The sequence below is a fragment of the Dasypus novemcinctus genome, chromosome 14, assembly GCF_030445035.2.
Source record: "Dasypus novemcinctus isolate mDasNov1 chromosome 14, mDasNov1.1.hap2, whole genome shotgun sequence".
Lineage (NCBI taxonomy): Eukaryota > Metazoa > Chordata > Mammalia > Cingulata > Dasypodidae > Dasypus > Dasypus novemcinctus.
In genome coordinates this window covers 30,923,119-30,930,965 of record NC_080686.1, presented here as the reverse complement: position 1 = coordinate 30,930,965, position 7,847 = coordinate 30,923,119, and positions in this window count along the sequence as shown.

The following is a 7,847-nucleotide window of genomic DNA, read 5'->3' as shown; positions in this document are numbered from 1 at the left end:
GAATTGGTATATTAACAAGATTCCCAGGGGACTCACATGCACATAAAATTTAAGAAGCACTGTCTTAAGCAATATCAGAGAAAATATTCTGTCTTAAACTACTTATTCTAAAGCCAGAGTTTCCAGACCTGGCTGATTACCACCACTTAGTAGAACTGCAGTAAGACCTGGGAAGAGGCACTTTTTCCCCCTGATTCTGTGGATGATTCTGATGCTGAGTGTAATGGTTAAGTTCATGTGTCAACTTGACCAAGTTATGGTGCCTTCTTGTTGGGTCAAGCAAGTACTGGCCTAATTGTTACTGTGAGAATATTTCATGGATTTAAATCATGAGTCGGTTGTTTGCATCTACAGTTGATTACATCTACAATCAACAAAGGAGATTATCTCCAATAATAAGAGAAGTCTTCTCCAATTAGTGGAAGGCTTTAAAGGGAAAACTGATTTGAGCAGTCGGAAAGAAGAATGTCTTTCTCTACTTTAGCCAGCCAGTTTCTTCTGGGGAATTCATTGAAACTTTTATTGATGTTCCCAACCTCCAGCCTGCCTACAAATCTCCACATCACATGACCAAATTCCTATAAATCTCTTAATATTTTCATGCATACACACATGCACAGACATAATCTATGGCCTGACAGTTCTGCTTCTCTGGAGAACCCTGACTAATACACTAAGTCAGATTTAGGAACCAAGGCTTACCTTCTACTCCCCAGATGCAGGGTATCTTACAGTATGATTTAATGAGAGAGTGAGTCCTTTCTCTCTCTGAAAAAATTTCATCCAGTTTTATGCCCAATGTTGTGAAAATAGTATAAAGAAATAACCAATCACCCAACCTAAAATATTTCCCTAACCAGCACAACCAGTTATGGACTCAGTTACTGGAGGCTGGTGAGCCTCCAAGACCTCTAAGGAAATGGCCTTCAAGCAGGTGAAAATGAGATTTCCTGCCTAAGACTATAGCAAAAATGGTTTTGTGGTAATCCAGCCATCCAAGCGAGCTTTACTGCCAGTTCTCAGATATTCTAAAACTAAATTTACCCCTACCCCCTCTTCACTCCCCCGCTCCCCTGCCCCATCACACTCCTCAGTCTGTCAGAATCAGAAACATTTCTTCTGCTAATCATAGCATTAGTCCTGCCTTATACATGGAAAATACTTCTCATCTCCAATATCACCTGCTTCCTCTGTGCCATGCCCTTTTCCACCGTTTCTCTATGTCTAACATAATAATGATGATTTTGAAAACATAGATGTGATTCAACATCAGCATTTCAAATGATGTGACTCTCATGAACATCAGCAAGAATTACAATCAGCATCCCACTTTTTAGGCTTTCCCGGTCTGTTCTCCTTAACTAATGATAGTATAAATGTTAATAAGAACAGCTGTTTCAGATCACTTTTCACTCTGCTGCTCCTTTAAAGGCAGATTTGGCATCGCTTCTAATCCAGTGCAGTCTGCCGCCCAGGGCTCAGGCAGCTGATAACCCTGCTGAGTTTATGTCACAGAATTTGACAAAAGCGATCCTGGTTAAAAATGAAACTTACTCACAGTCTTTTCCCCTTCACCCTTCTAGTTGAGGAATAAAGTGACCATGAGTTAAAGTCATTGCAAAAGACGCTGGAAACAAATCTGAGAAGCATGAGAAAAGTCATAGACAATGCCTCTGCAATTCTTTCATGACTTACAGCATCCGATGTGAAAACACTGTGTAATCATCGTTATGTAAATTCAGAATGGCACAAGAACACATTTCTTTTGGGATTTTGCATTTGAGTTTGACGTTTAAGGACATTGACATTTAAGGACACTGATATTTATATTTTAACTTGCGCAGTGATTACCACCCTGGTAATATCATCTAGTTCTCTGATCTCTGATTTTTTATTTTTTTCCCAAAAGGAATGTTTAGGGAATAAGTTCAGAATTACATAGTCCAACCACTGCTTAGACCCAAACTCAAAATAATGTGTGGGAGACCTTCTGCACTCTGTTTATTTTTTTAAGAATAATATCATTATATGGACAAACACGTGCAATTTAAATATAAAAACCTGCATCATTTAGGTATCCATATGGACTATTTTTCAACTATTGGAGGATGTCTGATATAAAATATGAAGCTCACGTTTGGATTGTCAATCGGCTAAATGTGCATTGGGACTCCTGAACCCATTTTTCCACAGTCTGTGGTCTCTATTAGGGTGAATATCACACTGAAAACCCACAGTTGAGTAACACAGGGCCAAAGCCAAATACAACAGAGTTCAGGAAAATAAATTCAAGGCATTGATATTGCATATCCTTGCCATGAAAAACCCAATAGCTACATGAAAAATATACCTAATCTGCTTAGTCTTAATACAGAAATAAGTTCCCATTGATCCCTTCCATACAGACTAAAAAACAAAACAAAACAAAATTCTTACATTGTCCTCTACCAAAACAATAGCTCCAGTTCTCTACTTTCCTTTTCCAACAACTTTAAAAGAAAAGTGTTCTGTAGTTGATTTGTCTTCCACTTCTCTTGCTTAACATATAATCAACATATAATTTACTATAATTTAGCTTCTGCACCAAGATCAGGAAAGTCACAGGAGAGAAAGTACACTGCAAGATCAGGATATTCACCGGAGAGAAAATGCACTGCTGGATATGTCAATGTAAGATAAAGCACGTGACTAATATTGGCCCATGAATACTCAGTATTCACAGAGTCATGGTCTTCTTACTAGTGGCCATCTGTTGTTTATGCCAGCCCAAAATTCAATCCTGATTCTGATAATACCACCTTCATTTATTTTTGGGAATCCTCTGATAGCCTCACTCTTATTCAAGAGAGAGACAATGTACTCCAGGTCTTGCCAATGAGAATACAGCATCTGTTTGGCTTTGGCGATTGGTTTAGGAGAGGTAGTCACATGACTTGGACCATGACCAATCAGAAGTAAGGCAGGATTTCTCTGCAACTATTGGTATTTTGTTTCTTAGGGCTGCAGAGATAATAAAGTACCACAAACTAGAGTGATTTAAAACAAGAGAAATATATTTTCTCACAGTTTGGAGGCTAGAAGTCTGAAATCAAATGGCGGTGTCAGCAGGGCCACGCACTATCTGAAACCTATAGGGAACAGTCCTTCCTTGCATCTTCAGGCTTCTGGTGTTTTCTGGCAACCCTTGGCAATACTTAGCTTGTAGATGTATCCCTCCAGGCTCTGTCTCTGTCTTCATCTGGCCATCTTCTCCCTTGTTCTCCCATCTTCACATGGCATTCTCCTCTCTGTGCCTGTCTGTGTCCGAATTTTCTCTTACATTCCATGTTGGATTAATGTCCATCTGAATCCAGTTCGGCCTCTTTTAACTAATCATGTCTTCAGAGTTCCAATTTCCAAATCAGTCACAGGTCTTCTGGGAGGACACAATGCAATCCATATGAATTGAGGAGAAGTCACCTCCATGGCAGTTGTTACACTGTATGGAAAAGAAACTTAGCGATGTTGGTGGACAAGTGGCTATCGTTAAAAGAAAGCTGGTGTGAGAACAGCAAACAGAGGAGGGAGAGCCAAGTAATGAAGATGGACACTTTTCTGGGGAAGTTGTTTAACCCTGGCCCTGGTTCTACCCAGGAGATCTACCTCTAGCATTTTACAGTTTCTCTACATCATTTTGTTTTCTTTGTTAAAACCAGTCAGGCTTTGGTTTGTGTCACTTATACTGACAGCACTGCCCTATACAGATAATATCTCATGTTGGCAAAAGTGCTGGCAATAGCACTCTGGAGGGTTAATTGTTTTCATGGTTTTGTTTGTTTGTTTTTTATCTTGCTAAAAGCATGTAAAAATTTTGCAATGGAAAAGAAAATGTAGAAAAAGTAAAAGTTATTTAAGAACTAGTGTCCATTTAACCTCTCAATCTACCTACAGTCATCGACTCATTTACTATCCCTTCTTTGAAGTCTACTTTCTTAACCTCCATGACCACACAATTTCTTGGATCTCCTCCCATCTCCATTTCTTTCTCTGTATTTTCTTTCATTTCCTAGAGCATTTTCAAGATTAAAAAAAAAATTTTAGTTCAGTATGTCCACAGTCTGGTCTTCGTTGGTGTTTTCTGGAGTTTTTAAAATCCTCTTCCTTTTGATGGTCATTTCCTGTTTCTCTTATACTCTTGTGGTACACAGAACATTTACTATTTTAAAATGTTAACTCTGGGGTTTATTCCCTGAGACAACAGTTTTTTGATTTTGTATCCACCTGGTGATATGACAGATTTTCTTGAGTGTCAGTCTTCCTATTTAAGAAAGTCTGTCTGCTCAAGGCAAATACAGAGTGCAGCATTCTCCCTTGCCTTTGGGGGCCTGTGTCTAGTCCTGGGCTTGTGATTGTTAGTTGCTTTAGAATTCTGCTATTGACAGGGGTTTAAATGCTCCCTCTATTTCCCAGGAGACAGAGCGTCTGCATCTTCCCAGTGTTTAAATCCGTTGCCCCAGGCCTTCCACCTCAAGAGTTTCTTACACTGCTTTGGTTGTGGTCTTAAGTTGCTTTCAGCTGGAGGGCAAATTCCGGGGGGGATTCATTGTAGGGAGTAGTTTCCCAAGTCAGTCTTTCCCAGCCAGAACAAGTCCAGGAAATCACAAAGGGGGAGTAGATAGGTTCCAGACTATCTGGAGGGGCACTAGGAAGTTCTTCCATGGCTCCCCAAAGTTGCTCTTTCTTGATCTGCCCAGCAAACGCAGCCTTTGACCTGCACCCCACAGCTCCAGCGCACCTTATTATCGTTAAATCTCCTCAGCCGCCTTGTCTGGGTGAGGTAGAACAATGGCCTCCCCAGCCATCTGAAGTTGCTAATAAAAGCCCTAACCAGCGATTGGTTGTGCCTGCACCTGATTGAGGAAGTGGATTTTTGTCCCTATCTGTCAACAGTGAGTTATCCAGAGGTCATATTCCTTGGTGGCCTACTGCAAGAGTGGGTGACAGGTGTCAGTAACCACAGCGTGGAGAGAGCACTTTACCCACAACTTACCAGCCTCTTCCTCCCGCTCTTCCTTTGATGCTGGATATGTTCTACTGAACCCTGTAGTTTTGAAATAGTTGTTTCAGACAGTTCCTGCTTGTTTAGTAGTTGTTTTTGTGCAGAGACTTAATTCTGGTGCTTCCTACTCTGCCATCATCTTTCCACAATCCTCTGAGAGCACCTGCCACCACTTCAAATATTTCTTCTGGATTTTATTCACAGTATATATGCTTTTTTTTCTTCTTAAATTTCATGGTCCAGAATTTATTTTATTCTCATCTTTCTAGTGCTCTGACTCCAAGTGCTCTTTGTGAATTGTCTTAATTATTCACATAGATTTTCTGGGTCTGTGGTCTTCATCTTTAACCTAAATTCTTCCCTTCTATTTGGATCTTCCCTTCTATTTGGCTATCTCTTTCTGGATGTCCTCAAATATACATACGTTTTCTTTCCCCCCATTTTAGTTCTCTAGGCTTCTCAAAGTAGATACTGTGAAATGGCCTGGATTTAGGCAATGGGAATCTATTAGCTTACAGTTTGAGGCCATGATAAAATCCACATCAGTGCATCATCAAGGCGATGCTTTTCTCCCAAAGACTGGCTGCTGGCAATCCTTGGCTCCTCTGCCACATGGCAGGCTCATGATAGCACAAACTAGTCTCTCTTCTCTTCCAGGATTTCTTGCTTTCAGCTTCTTGCTTCCATGGCCTTCATTTTTATCTGAATTTTATTGCCTTATAAAGGACTCCCAGTAAGAGGAATAAGATCCATTCAAATTGAGGTGGGTCATGCATTAACTGAAACAGCCTCATTAATAGGTCCTACTTACAATGGGTCCACACCCACAAGAATGGATTAACTTTAAGAACATGCTTTTTGGGGGTACACACGATTTCAAGCCACAATACTCCCTAATCTGTAACTCACCTTCCTTCTCTCATTATGAGAGCCAACTGTTTAAGCTAAGAACTTTGGAAATATACATCCTTTGAGTCTTCCCTTTAATCCATTTCCCCACATCCTAATGGATTAACAAGTCTTGTTAATTTACCTTCTAAATATTTCTTGAAACTATCCCCTTCTTCTCAATTACATCTGATTTTCTTTTGTTAAGGATTCTATCATTTCTCCTGGGGACCAGTGATTCTCAAACACAAGTGTGCAAAAAGAACCACCTGGAAAGTGTATTAAGAAATAAAATCCCACCTGTAAATGTAATCCATCAAGAGAGTCTGATGCATGTGATCTGAGGATCTCATTCCAAGAAGGACTATTTCAGTTATTGCAATAGCCTTCTAACTGCACTGCTGTGAGAGTAACTATTTTGATTAAGTCATTTGTTCACCAACTCGAAAACCTCCAAAGGTTTGCCAAAGCACACAAGATAAACTACAAGTTCCTTAACATGGCATAACCATGCCTTCAAATTCCAGCTTTCTCCACAAGCTGATCTCTATATCCCCCAAATAAGACACCTTACCTGAAGAAAATGTCTCTGGAGAGAAGGTCTTTCCTGTTATTCTCTAACTAGACTCTTGGCTGTGTCATGACTGAGTTCAACCTCATACCAACACTTAATTTTCTATTACCTGGTTAGCATTATAGGGTGCTTTAAGACACTAAGCACAATGCTAAACTTTTACAGTATTTTATTTAATCTATGCAACAAGCCTATGAAGTCACTGGTATTGTTCCTATAAATCTGACTGCTCAGGGAATATGAGGCTCAAAGTGGTAATTTGTCCATGGCTATAGAGCTATTAGGTACTGGAGAGGGACTCTAAGTCAGGGTACTATAGTATACTATATATCTGGTTGCATATTTGCAGCTTCCTATGAAATGTGAGCTCCTTAAGGGCCCCTGACTGGTGAGCAAGATACTAAATCCCAACACTGAGTCTTTGACATAATAGGTGCTCAATTTGTACAAATGAATTTCTGAATCAGGGAGAGGAAGAGAAAAAAAAAAAGGAATCATATTTGTTAGCCTCTATCCTACCACAAGAAGTCATTTTATTTCCAGGAATATATTTTCCTTATTAATAAAGCTACATTTTAAATTATCATTTTGAGAGGCATTTAAAAATTTTTATATTTTAACTGAAACTTTTATTGAGATAACTGCGGATTCATATGCAATTATAAGAAATAATACAGAGACATTTCCTGTAATCTTTACCCAGTTTCCCATTACAATAACATCTTGCAAAACTATTGTATATGATCAGAAATCAGCAAGGATAGAGCAGAATTCAACAACACCATCAACCAACAGGATTTAACAGATATTTATAGAATTCTCAACCCAACAATAATAGAATACATTCTTTTCAAGTGACCATGAAATATATACCAAGCCAAACCATATCCTGTTCCATAGATCAAATTGTGAAAAAGTTAAAGGAATCGAAATCATAGAGCGTGTGTTCTCCAGCCACAATGGAACCAAATAGAAATCAATAGCAGAATGATAATAGGATTATCTCCAAACATTTGGAGGTATCTACATATCAATGGGTCAAAGAAGTCACAAGAGAAATAAAAATATATATTGCATTGAATAAAAATTAATACAACAAATCAAAACACACAAGAATGAAACTATAACACTAAATATTTACATTAGAAAGAAGAAATAGTGAAATCAACCATCTAATCTCCTACTTCAAGAATCTAGCAAAAGAAGAAAAAAATAAGCCCAGAGCAAGCAGAAGGAAGGATATAATAAAGATAATAGCAGAACTCAATAAAATTGAAAATAGAAAAATAATAGAGAAAATAAATGAAACCAAAAGCTGGTTTTTTGAAAAGAACAAATCACAAACAT